The sequence below is a fragment of the Hypanus sabinus genome, unplaced genomic scaffold (assembly GCF_030144855.1).
Source record: "Hypanus sabinus isolate sHypSab1 unplaced genomic scaffold, sHypSab1.hap1 scaffold_1315, whole genome shotgun sequence".
NCBI lineage: Eukaryota > Metazoa > Chordata > Chondrichthyes > Myliobatiformes > Dasyatidae > Hypanus > Hypanus sabinus.
Genome location: NW_026779384.1, coordinates 96381 through 109786, shown reverse-complemented (window position 1 = coordinate 109786; position 13406 = coordinate 96381). Strand labels below are relative to the sequence as shown.

The 13406-nt window shown below is 46.6% G+C and overlaps 2 non-coding genes across 2 annotated transcripts; both read left to right on the top strand.

Annotated features, from left to right (window-relative positions):
- Window positions 1-9452: 9452 nt before the first annotated feature.
- Window positions 9453-9540, top strand: trnap-agg (transfer RNA proline (anticodon AGG)). Its single transcript is given in 2 exon segments — window positions 9453-9488; window positions 9505-9540. It is a non-coding gene; the product is annotated as a tRNA-Pro (tRNA).
- A 3545-nt stretch (window positions 9541-13085) lies between these two features.
- On the top strand, window positions 13086-13173 carry trnap-ugg (transfer RNA proline (anticodon UGG)). Its single transcript is given in 2 exon segments — window positions 13086-13121; window positions 13138-13173. It is a non-coding gene; the product is annotated as a tRNA-Pro (tRNA).
- The last annotated feature ends 233 nt before the right edge of the window (window positions 13174-13406 follow it).

Genomic DNA, 13406 nt, shown 5'->3' with positions numbered 1-13406 from the left:
GGTAAATTCCCTTATCTGATTTGGGTGTGTGGAAAACCAACATTAAAACAGCAGAAATACAGTTTGAGGGGTAATAGGCGTAAGGAGCTGGTGGTACCGTTTAATATCAGCCAGGAAATCGGGTTAGCACCCCCCCCCCTTTGATACAACTGAGGTAGACCGGTATTTACTACACTTTGAAAAGGCGGCACAGACTCGACAATTGTTGAAGGATAAGTGGATTGTCATGTTACCATATGAGTTGAAAGGGAAGGCTCATAGGGCGTATTCTGAACAGTCAAGGAATTATGATACAGTGAAACATGCAGTACTTAAAGTCTACGCGAGTAGACAAAAGTTCAGAGACTTAAAGAAGTCCAGGAGCCAGAGCTACCAGAGGGTTAGTAGGGATGTTAGAGAGAGACCACCGGCTAAGTCAGGAAGTAAGCCAGGGAGTATCGGAAAAGGTAAGGAGGGCGAGAAGCAGTCTGGAGGGAAGTTCCCCAGTTTTACCTGTTATAATTGTGGGAAGACTGGTCACACAGCGTCCAAGTGTTTTGCTCCAAAAAAAAGTGAACGGAAAAGGAAAGGCGACAACCCCGACTGCCTGCATTGAGCCGGTTAACAGACCGCGAAGGAAGGAGGGGTCAGATAGAGTTCAAGAAGGACGCGAGAAATTGATTTTGAACGGGTTGGTATCCGTAAAGGAGTGGTCAACTCCGGTTCCAGTGAGAATCTGGAGTGACACTGGGGCTTGTCAGTCATTGGTCCTAAGGAATGTGTTGGAATTCGGTGATGAGACGGAGACTGGAGATGTGAATGTGATAAAAGGTATTGGGAAAGGGACTGAGGCTGTACCTCTGCATACAATATTTCTGAAATGTGACTCAGTATCCGGACCAGTCAAGATAGGGGTGAGGTCTGAACTACCGATAGCCGATGTGGATGTCTTACTCGGTAATATCCTGCCGGGGGGATGTGTTCTCAGCAGTTCAGGTAATGAGCAAGCCTGCAAGTGCTGAGGAGCCGCCCATAGATTCCGAAGTTTATCCTGCCTGCCTGTAACCCGAAGCAAGTCGAGAAAGGCTGCCGAGACAAACATTGATTTAGCCGAGATATTTTTACCGTCCCTGTACCAACAGGATTTAGAGGACAGTAAGGCTGAGGAGAATAAGGGGCACCAGGCAGATTTATCGTTATCGAGGAAAGAATCTGTGGAGGAACAGAGCAAAGATGAGAAACAGATGTGGCAGCTGGGAGGTCCAACGGTGGACACTGATGGTTTGTATAGCTTGAAAGAACTGTTTGCAGTTGAAGAATTTAAGTGTGTTTCTGGTAATGTCAGGGCATTCCGAGATGAAAAGGATGCCGATACCTTGAGGGAGTCTGCTGGGTTAGAAGACGAGGTTGTTTTAAACAGCAAGTTTGAGTTTTCTCTGGATGGGAGTTGCCTAGAGACTGGCTGGGGGATCAGGGGAACTTGGCATTTGAAACTGGGACAGGTATTGAAAACCTAGAAGAGGCAGCTGTCCCGTTTGCCTGTGTTCCGGTTGTTGAAGTACCTGTGGATTCACAGGGGACTGAACCTAGTGTTGAAGCTCAGTTAAGGACTGAGGGGTCTGACTTGGTTAAAAAGGAATGCAGTCCTTTTGTGTCAGATGGACTTGGTTCAGTGAGTAAGGGGTTAACCCTGGCACGAGTGGAAAGTGAGGATTCTCTGTCACTTACGTTAGAAGGTGTTTTAAAAGTTGGTGATGAGATAAAAGCTGGTGAGGTGAATTTTAATGAAGATAATGAGAAAAGTGTTACTGGACTTTTGAATCAGGTAAATTTAAAGTCTGGATTGGTGTCAGAACCATTGACCTTGCTGAAGAGACAGTGGTTTGGTAGCAAAGTGCCTGCTGGTCTGCAAACACGAGGAAATCTGCAGATGCTGGAAATTCAAACAACACACACAAGATGCTGGTGGAACACAGCAGGCCAGGCAGCATCTATAGGGTGAAGCACTGTCGACGTTTCGGGCCGAAACCCTTCCAGGACTATCTGAAAGGATGCCCCCCACCCCCACTACTTGCAAATCTCTTACTATCTTTCCTTTCAGTTCGTCCTGACAAAGGGTCTTGGCCCGAAACGTTGGTGATAAGCTAGCACCTGTGCAGGGAGTCTATGAAGGCCTCATCCGAGCTGGTAAGCAAGCTGATCTCGGGATGGTTAAGTGTTCTGGTTCGAAGTGGAAAAGGGACAATGGTTGACCAAACCCCACTTTGAACAACAGGATCTGGTTTTGCAGGAATTTGACTTTTTTGTGAAAATGCTTGTGAAAGATAAAGGCAATTCCATGGTATATTGACTGGCTGAAAGTTAAGTTTAAAAGTGAAATAGAGATTAGTATTTGTATATTCTTCTGTAATGTACTACATGATAATGACATATGTATTGCTTTGTATTCTGTAATGTACTGACAATGCGATTGCCGATTGTTTATCTCGATGTAAGATTTGAAACTATATCTGTTTTACTCTGTTAAGTGATGGCTACCTACGTATTGTATTTATAATACACATTCACGTTTAAATCCCCCCCCCCCAGTAAAAACCCTGGACCTTCTTGCTGCCACATCTGTTCCTCATCTTGGTTCTGTGCCTCCATAAACTCCTTCCTCACTCCAAAATGTACACCTAGGGGTAGCTTATGGGCAAGACTCAAATTCTCTTTCCTGGACAACCCTAAATTTGCCTCGTCTCTTTTACTTTCCTTAGCTCCACTATTCTCCATTTTACCACCCTCTAACCCCTCTTGGTACAGGGCTGGTGAAAACGTCTCAACTAAATCAACGCTGGACTCATGTAAATTGGCGCCTGTCTCTGCCGCTTTTCTGGCCATGCTTCGCCTCACTGCGCAGGCGGGAGTAACTTCAGAAACTATGGGCGGGTCCTCAGTCCGGGCAGGCTTGCTCGTCAGCTTCACCGCTGGGTACACATCCCCACCTGCCGGGTCGTTCCCGAGCAAGACATCTACATCGGGTATCGGGAGTGCAGACCGTACCCCTATCGTGACTGGTCCGGAAAACAAATCACACTTCAAAAATACTTTATATAACGGTACGGCCTCGGTCCCTTTTCCAACTCCTTCTGTCACCTTCACGTCACCAGTATCTGTCTCACTATTGAATTACAACACTCTGTTTAGGATTAAGGACTGAAAAGCCCCAGTGTCTCTCCAGATTCTTACTGGCACCGGGGGGTGACCCCTCCCTCACGGATACCAAACCGGTTGAAAGGAATTTCTCACATCCCTCCTGAACTCGGTTTAGCTCCTCCTCTCTTAAGGGCATTTCAACCGGCTTAACTCAGCCCGTCGGCGCGGTCGCCTTTCCTTTCCCCATCGCCTTCCTCGGAGCAAAGCTCCTGGACGCAATATGACCGGCTTTCCCGCAATTAAAACTAGGAGACTTCCTGCCAGACTGTTCCCCGTCTTCCTTACCCTGCTCACTAGTCCCCGGCTTACTCCCTGGCTCAGCCGGCGGACTTCTCTGCCCTCTCTACTACCCTTCTGGTATCTCTTACTCGGGGTAAACTTTGCTTTGTGTTAACGCCTACTCTTCCGCTAATTTAGCAGTCGCGGCTAAGGTTTCTGCCTCTTTCTCATCTAGGTAGGTCCGCAAACCTTCAGGGACACAACCTTTAAACTGCTCAATCAGCAGTAGCTTTAGCAGTTTGTTATAATCCCCAGTGACCCCTTTCGAGGCGCACCAACGCTCACAATACATTTGCATCTCACGGGCAAACTCTAAATACGTGCGGTCCCACTGCTTCCTCACGTTCCGGGACCTTTGCCGGTATGACTCCGGGACCAACTCACAGATCCTGAGTATAGCCTCTTCTACCACATCAAACTCCTTCGCATCCTCTGCTGACAAGGCTGAGTAAGCTTGCTGAGCCTTCCCCTTCAGCACACTCTGGAGTACAACAGCCCGCTTATCCCTCGGCCAGTCCGGACTCACAGCGACCTTTCCAAGTGTAGAAAGTACCGATCACCATCGGTCTCCTCAAATGGGGGAACCAACCTTACCTCCGGGGTCGCCGTGAACCCTCCACCTTGGACCCCTCTCGCATTCTCTTTAACTTCTCCAGCTCAAACTCCCTTTCTCACACCTTCTCTCTCTCTCTCTCTCTCTCTCTCTCTCTCTCTCTCTCTCTCTCTCTCTCTCTCTCTCTCTCTCTCTCTCTCTCTCTCTCTGATACACACTGTCTCCATCTCTCTCTGACACTCATTCCTCAACTCTCTCTATGACATACGGTACTCTCTCTCTCTCTCTCTCTCTCTCTCTCTCTCTCTCTCTCTCTCTCTCTCTCTCTCTCTCGCTCTCTCTCTCTCTCTTTCTCGCCCCCCTCTCTCTCTCTTTCCTCCCTTTCTCGCACCTTCTCTCTCTCTTTCCTCTCTAGCTTTCTCTCTTTCTTTCCTCCCTTTCTCGCATCTTCTCTCTCTCTCTTTCCTCCCTTTCTAGCTTTCTCTCTCTCTCTTCTCCCTTTCTAGCTTTCTCTCTCTTTCCTCCCTTTCTCGCACCCCGCTCTCTCTCTTTCCTCCCTTTCTCGCACCTTCTCTCTCTCTTTCCTCTCTAGCTTTCTCTCTTTCTTTCCTCCCTTTCTCGCATCTCTCTCTCTCTTTCCTCCCTTTCTAGCTTTCTCTCTCTCTTTCCTCCCTTTCTCGCACCCCTCTCTCTTTCATCACTTTCTCGCTGTTTCTCTCTCTCTCTTTCCTCCCTTTCTCGATCCCTCTGTTTACTCCCTTTCTCGTGCATTCTCTCTTTCTCTTTTCTCCCTTTCTAGCCGTCTCTCTCTCTCTTCCCTTCCTTTCTCGCTGTTTTACTCATAACTCATGCTTGAGCCTCAATCTTTCCATCTGCAGCTGGATCGCAGCCCCTCCAGGTTTGCTCTCAGACGCCACCTCCAGGTCCCCTTCGGGAAACACATCCTGACACACATAATACTCAATCGTGGTTCTCTGTATCTCCGATCTCCTCATTGCCTGCTTCCCCTTCCAAAGATTCAGCCGTTTTGCAACATTCACCCAGTCTGATTTCTTGGAATCCTCTAATGCCTCCAAGGTTGGCATCTTTAGAAATTCCTCAGTCTCCATTTCTGCTGTTTGCCCTTTTTGTTTTTTTTTTCCCCAGATACGGGAATGTAACCCAATCGATTCAACTAGTCCCAATGTTGGCGTTCAAAACCCCGGACAGAGGCCCCACTTATGTTCCGTACCCCGTAAATGGGCTGTCACCCCAGCAGAAATGGAACACTCGTTGGTGTCTGTTATCACTGGAAACTAACAACGTTTATTAGTAAATTAAGTAATACAGTACACTAGATGCAAGGGTATAAGTGTAACAGGTTAGCAATGATAATATACACAGAAATATGGGAATCAGCCAAGCTCTATCGAAGTCTAAGGGTAAATGATCAGTCTTCCAGAGTTCAGTTCAGTTTAGTGTAGTTTGAGATAGTTGTTGTGGTACCGTGGAGGGGGAGGAGGGGAGAGATACAGCTGAAGTTTCAGGCAAACCTTCCGTTGTCTTCTTGTCCCGTTGTGGTCAGCGACTGCGACCACTCCGTTCCAGATGCGACCGTTCTTCCGTGGTGAACCCGTCACCCAGCCGAGGGTGGACACACAACAGGTCCCCACCGGTCGGACCTTTACACACTGTGAGCCTCTGGCCGATTCCCGCGAATCGGTCCTCCAAACTCCCACCGACTTGTGGGGGCACAATATTCTCTTCAGGGTCCCGTGGCGTGTCTACCTGCGTCTTAGCAAACCCGCTATTTTACCCACCTCCCCCCATGGGGTATCACCTTCCATCAAACTTCACTACTTCCTTTCGTCTCAGCAGAAGTTTTACCGAGCAGGTCATGCTCAAAGCGAAATGACCGCGGCAGTATCACTGCAGACGCCAAACGTGCCTCTCTCTCGTTATCTCACTCTTATTAGCACTTTGGATGACTCTCCCTTATCTCTCTCTCGTTATCTCTCTCTTATTAGCATTTTCAATGGCTCTCCCTTATCTCTCTCGTTATCTCTCATTAGCACTTTGGATGACTCTCCCTTATCTCTCTCTTATTAGCATTTTGAATGGCTCTCTTTTATCTCTCTCTTATTTAGCAGCATGCGTTCTGCATCTCTGCTTGGCTTCACACTTAACAACCTGGAATGCAGAGGCAGAAGGGGGATCTGAGAGAGGCTAATAAGATTTTGAGAGGCAGAGCCAGAGTGGACGGAGAAATCTTCTTCCAAGTGTTGAAACGTCCAACACCAGAGAGCCTGCATTGAAGGTGAGAAGGGGTCAGTTCAAAGGAGAGGTGAGGAGCCAGTCTTTTGTACAGAGAACGATGGGTGTCTGGAATGTGCTACCCGGGGTGGTGCGAGAGGCAGAAACATTAGAGACTTTTAAGAGATGTTTATATAGGCACATGAATGTGAGGAAAATGGAAGATATGGACATTGTGTATGCTGAAGGGATTTAGTTGGGTTGGCATTTGATTACTAATTTATTCGGCCTGGCATGACATTGAGGGGCCGAAGGGCCGGTTTCTGTGCTGTACTGTTCTATGATTGAAGACGTCCCTGACCCTGACACCAGGGAGGTGATGAACCTTGCTGTCAGCTACAGAATTACTCACTGTTCCTGTCACTGAAGATTCCCCACAGTTCCTGCTCGCCATGGACTTTGCCCTCCCCTGCTCAGCATCAGAGACAACCTGGGTATAGGAAGGGAAAAGATGAAATATGAGGGCAGGCTAACTAATAACATAAAGCGGGTTGCCGAAAGTTATTTTCAGTTAGATAAAGAGTAAAAGGGAGGTGAGAGTTGATATTAGACCACTGGAAAATGATACTGGTGAGATAGTAACGGGGGACAACAAAATAGCAGACTAAATTAATGGGCACTTTGAATCTGTCTTCACTGAGGAAGACACTAGCTGTGTGTCAGTGGTCTGTGAATGTCAGGGAGCAGGAGTGAGTGCCATTGCTGTTACAAAGCGAAAAGTGCTAAGCAAACCCAGAGGTCTTAAGGTGGATAAGTCACCTGGACCAGATGGACAACATCCCAGAGTCCGGAGAGAGGTGCTGAAGAGACAACGGATGCATTGGTGATGATCTTTACAAGATGAAGCAACAGTTTCTGCAAGGGTTCACTCGATTTCTTCCTTACTTTTCCACAGGGTCCGAAGGTAAGCTTGCCGTGGTCCCGGGGATTTTATCCCCCTCAGGCTAACCAATCCCTCTCACGTGGTAACCGGTGAAAATCACTGACGGCCCTTGGTGTTGGCACGGTACATAGCAGTTAGTGTAACGTTTCACAGCGCCAGCGACCCGGGTTCAGTTCCGCGGTCTGTAAGTTTGTACGTTCCCAACGTGGGTTTCCTCAAGGTGTCCCGGTTTCCTCCCACATCCCGGAGACGTGCGGGTCAGTAGGGTAACTGGTCACAAGATTGTAATTGGGCGGTGTGAGCTCATTGGTTGTTACCGTGCTGTATCTCTAAATAAATAAATCAGTCAATATAGACGGAAATGAAGCTGACATCAACACAAGTGGGAGATGCGGTGAAAGTGAGATTGTACATCTCTTGAAAGTTGAATGTTAAGTGCTGTCAGCAGCTTACCCAGAACGTCAGCTTCAGGTAATATGTATTCAGGAGTCAATATTGCATTCAGAGCAAAGAAAAAATAGCTACATCTCAGTCTGAGTGTACAGAAGGACCAAATGCGTGGTTTATAGTATCAATACCTGGATATAACAACAAGCACCACAGCAGTGAGAATGCAGAACCGAGCGAGATCATTCACTGTAATACCGGACTCTGCCTCGGGGCAGTACCGGCAGTTGTCCCGGCAGTACCGATGGAAATGATATCAAGGAAGTGTGGGAAGAGCCATATTTACTGATGAACTGGAGAGAAGGAAAAGTAGCCAAACGTCAGCGGTTTCCAGTGAGACCGCCATTAATTACAGTCACTGAACAAACACACTCACTTAACCGTTTCCAGCCCAGAACATCTCCCGCAATATCTGATGAAACAAACGTGATTTTAAACACATACATTTCTCAAAGCTGCAGAATAATTTTAGGTTATCACTGAGAGCTGGGACGTAGCTGTATTCGTGGCATATAATGGAGGGGTCAGACAGAGCATGGCGAAGGGAATAGAAGGATTGAAAATACGCGGCTGAACAGGAAAAAATTATACATATTAGTGCGCGCGAGCATATACAGCACTGTGCAAATGTCTGAGACACAGACAGATATACAGCTCAAGTGCCTAAGAGTTCTGCCCAGTACTGTATTGTCAACATACAGGGTAGAACGAGTTGGTAGATTTGGCGGGAGCAAAGGGTCTTGGTGAAGCTGGAGCGCCGCGGGAGGGAGTGTTGGACGGGTGGTAGAGAAGGAGCTCCGGGGTCAGGAAGTGACGTAGGTGCAGGCACTCAGCACCGAGGCAGCAGCCAGGTCGCCTGATTCCAAGCAGTCGGTTTATTGATCATCACCGAATGTCTCACTGGTGCCTTCCGCTCTCTCACATCTCCCTTCCCATTGTCCCAAACATGATTCCCCTTTCCCTGTCCCCTTCTCACTCTCAGTCCACAACAGAGACCAATATCAGAATCAGGTTTGTCATCACTCACATATCTCAGGAAATTTGTTGTTTTTTCGGCAGCAGCAGTACAGTGCAATACATAAAATTACTGCAGTACTGTGCAAAGATCTTAGGCTTCAGAGTAATTAATATCTGCCTAAGACTCGTTCACATTACTCTATAAAAAACTTGCTGTGGTGTGCTCGTCAACACGAAAAACACGCGATAAAATAACCCAACATTCAGCAATGATGAAGAATAAAGAATGTTATAAAATGTCGTTAGTGGTTAAAGTACTGATATGGAATAAAATACATTTCTAATATAAAAAGCGGTTTAAAATGCTGACGGTGCAGTGACGGGGGCGAGGTAATAGATAGAGTAGGTGGGGGAGTTCTAACTAAAATAGTTGATCAGATTATCCCCGCGGAAATGGGAGAACGTACAAACTCCTTGCAGATAGCGGCAAGCTGAGTGGAGGAGAGTTTAGAGAAGATGTCAGAGATGAGTTGTTTGTACAGAGTGTGGTGGGTTTTGGAACAGTGTGGTAGACGCGTGTGTAACTGCGAATTTTAAAAGACACCTACGTAGACAGGTGACCGTTAAATTGTCGGATTATGGCCTGTGTAGGAGGGAAGAGTTATAGTTACGGGAAAGTAGGTTTACAGAGGTGGAGAAAACATGGAGGTCTGAAGGGCCCCGAGTGTGCTGGACAAGGTCTTTGTTCTTTGTTCTGCTTCGGTCCTGTCTTCCAAGGTCAGATATAAAACACCTCCCAGATGTGTTGAGGAAGGAGACTGAGAACGTGAAAGGTTTCAGTTTTATGTTTAGAAGCATTGAATGGGCTCGTTGGTCTAGTAGTATGATTCTCGCTTAGGGCCTGAGTTTGAGAGCATGCGAGAGGTCCCGGGTTCAAATCCCGGACGAGCCCCTCTGAATAACACGTTTTAGGACTTCATTCAGTGAAGCGCAGGAGAATGAGGCGAGATGTTTAGTGGTAAACAAAACCATGAGGGATATAGATAACTTCAACGTCAGCAGGGTTTCCCCCTCAGATTGACAACTGGAAGTCACAGGTTGAATATGAAAAGTTATATATTCAAGCGGAATCGTTGGGGGAACGTCTTCGCTCAGAGGATATCCCGAGAGTGGAACGAGATGCAGATTGAATTGTAACAATTAAGAGAAGTTTGAATGCGAGGGATTTGGAAGGCTATGTTCTTGGAGCGGGTGGATGGAACTAGTCAGACGGCTGGTATGGACTAGATGGGCCGAAAGGCCCGCTTCTGTTCTGCAGTGCTCTTTGACTCTATAATCCATGCGGGAATCGGGTCAGGATATAAATGGAGTGGGTGGGAAGTGTTAGGCAGCTGGTGGCCAACTCCTGCCCCATATTCTTTTGTTCCTGTGTTACTGACATTCAGGACAAATACTAACAAATGTTAGTAGTCATACTCACTACATTGAAATGAAATAAAGATAGTGACCATGGAAAATAGTATTTCAGTAGATGACCGTCTTCCAAAATGTCTCTGCCGTCTGGAGACGTTCTTGCCGAGCCGAGTGTGGCAAACGTAACCTCGTTGTTTCACAAAGGAACTGGGAACCCGGGGAATAGGAGTAAACCAGGTTGTACACAATGATGAGGGGTATAGACAGGGTTAATGCAAGCAGGACTTTTCCTCTGAGGTTGGAACTAGAGTTCCCAGGTTAATGGCGATTCCTGAGCGATCATTACTACCGTCTCCACAACCCCTCCACCTACCTCTTTCAGAAATCTGGGCGTCGTCCATCAGGTCCGGGTGACTAGTCTAACTTCAGAACCTTCAGCTTCCCAAGCAGCTCCTCCTTAGTAATGGAAACCTCATTCATTTCTGTCCCCAAACTCTCTCGGATTTCTGTCATTCTGTTCGTGTCTTCCACCGGGAGGCCTGGTGCAGGATAGTTATCAAGTTCGTCCGCCATTTCATTGTTTCCCCATTTCTAACTCTCCAGTGTCACTTTACAGTGGTCCGATATACACTCTCACCTCTCTGTAACTTTGTTTATATCTGAAAGTAAAACACATTCGGTATCATCTTTGATATTATCAGCCAGCTGACCTTCATATTTCATCTTTTATCTCTTCAGCTGCTTTCTGTTGGTTTTTAACAGCTTCCCAATCCTCTATCTTCCCACTAATAGTTGCTCTATGATATGTGACAATTAACGCTAATCTTTATATTTTATCTTTAAGGGCAAATGCCTTGAAGAGTCAATAACAGACCATTTTGCGACCAGTGAGCATAATTCCACCAGGCTGAAATAGTTCTGCAAAAAGATAGGGCTTTTCCACAAGTTAAGGTGTTAATTTCGTGCGGGGCCAATTTGAGAGCGGTTAGCCGGGGTTTTGACGGGGTTTATGGTTGAGAACAGGCTGATTTTATTTTCTGGTAAATAGACATCTTGTTTCCAATCAGGAAAGGCAGAGGAGAATCCTCCGGGATTATATAAATATATTGTAAAAACAGGACACGTCACTGATCAATCAGGAAAGGCAGAGGAGAATCCTCCGGGATTATATAAATATATTGTAAAAAGAGGACACGTCTCTGATCAATCAGGAAAGGCAGAGGAGATTCCTCCGGGATTATATAAATATATTGTAAAAAGAGGACACGTCACCGATCTATCAGGAAAGGCAGAGGAGAATCCTCCGGGATTATATAAATATATTGTAAAAAGACGGCCTGGCAACGATCTATCAGGAAAGGCAGAGGAGAATCCTCCGGGATTATATAAATATATTGTAAAAAGAGGACACGGCAACGATCTATCAGGAAAGGCAGAGGAGAATCCTCTGGGATTATATAAATATATTGTAAAAAGAGGACACGGCAACGATCTATCAGGAAAGGCAGAGGAGAATCCTCTGGGATTGTATAAACATATTGGGGTAAATGCATGATCAAAGAGTGAGTGGATCTGTCCGGCCGTCTGTGTGGAGCCCGAGGGAATGGGCGAGGTGTCAGATGAATACATCCCAGCTGAATTTAGCATGGAGGATATATGGAAGCAAGGAAATTCAGGGAAGAAGACGGTGCTGCCTTGAACCACACGCACGTTGCAAAAGATGAGGTGCTGGCCGCCTTACACTGCAGAGTAAATGCATACTGTATATCTCGACCCCCTCCCCCCAACGCTGACCATTCTCCATTAACCATTCTCTTCTCTCCAGTTCCCCAGCTGTTCGTTTTTTCCGTTTGCTTTAAAGGAACTGTGCACTCTTCTAAACACTCGCTGGATAGAGAAGAAGGGAAGAATTAACCGTTGATTCTCACCAGTAACTGGGACAACTATAATTGACACCCAAACAACACTAGACCCATGTTACACATTCGGCGCAGGTTGAGAGGATGGTTCTGAAGTCACGTGGTGCGCTAACCTTCATTGGTCAGAGATTGAGGTCAAGTACCGCGAGGTAACGTAACTCTGTCAGACTCCAGTTGGAACGCACTTGAGTATTGTGTTCAGTTCAGCTCGTCCCGTTATAGGAAACGTCAGCGATCAGGGATCAATGTTTTCCCCGATACATTTACGTGTATTCGTAAGCTGACGTGGTGTGTTGGGATGGCATGCAACAAAAACAACATTTACCGATGATAAAGCGTAAACAATTATATAAATAACGTTCGTGATTACAGTACGGATTTAGAACAGAATGTGCAAAAATAACAAAGACACCAGCGTGTATTTACAATGTAAACAACTTGATAGAAATGTAGTTTACGGTATTTACATTGTGGTGCCGTGACTGGGGTGATAGATAGAGGGCGCTTCGGGGAGCGGTGGTGGTTCTACATAGAATGGTTGAGCGGTATAACTGTCTGGGGGGAGGTGTGGGGAAAAACATTTAGAAATACTTCAAGAAGGTGCAGAGGACGTTCAGCGGGATGTTCCCTGGATTAGAGCACGTGTTGTGAGGGAAGGCTGAACGAGCTGGAACATTTCTCTTCAAAGCTGCAGAGCGTGATGCCGGTGTATGAGATTACAGGAGACACAGGGTGGACGACAACACCATTTTCATCAGGGTGGCAGCGGCCAATATGAAAGGACACTCGTGTCCTTTGTGTGGATGTGTGGAGGAAAGTTTAGCTGAGAGGAAAGTTGTTTTTATTTTGAACGATGTGGTGAGTTCTGGGAACGCACTGCCGGGATGCTGGTGGCTGACACAATAGGGACATTAAAAAGATACTTGGACAGACAGGTGGATGTCGTGAAAATAGCAGATTGTGGGCTGTGTAGGAGGGAATTGTCATATTGATGGCAGAGTAGGTTTACACAGGTAGGCACAGCATCATGGGCCGAAGGGCCTGTAGTGTGCTGTACTGGTCTTTGCTCTTTGAACTAATTTGGTGGTAAAATTACCACTAGATGCTTTGAGGAAGGAGATTGAGTAAGTGAAAGGCATCAGTTTTATGTCATAAATACAGAACGGGCTCGTTGGTCTAGAGGTATGATTCTCGCTTTGGGTCTGAATTTACAAGCATGCGAGAGGTCCCGGGTTCAAATCCCGGACGAGCCCCCTGAATGAGACATTTTAGAATTTCCGTCAGTGGAGCGTAGGAGAATGAGAGGAGATATTTAGATGAATAGAAAATTATGAGGGCGACAGACAAGGCGAATTCCTGCAGGCTTTTCCCCTCAGGTTGGGCGAGACGACAGCTCGAGATCAAAGCTTTAGAGTGGACGGTGAAATATTCAAGTTTAACCTCTTCATCCAGAGGTTGTGGCGAGCTTGGAACGACATGCAGGTAG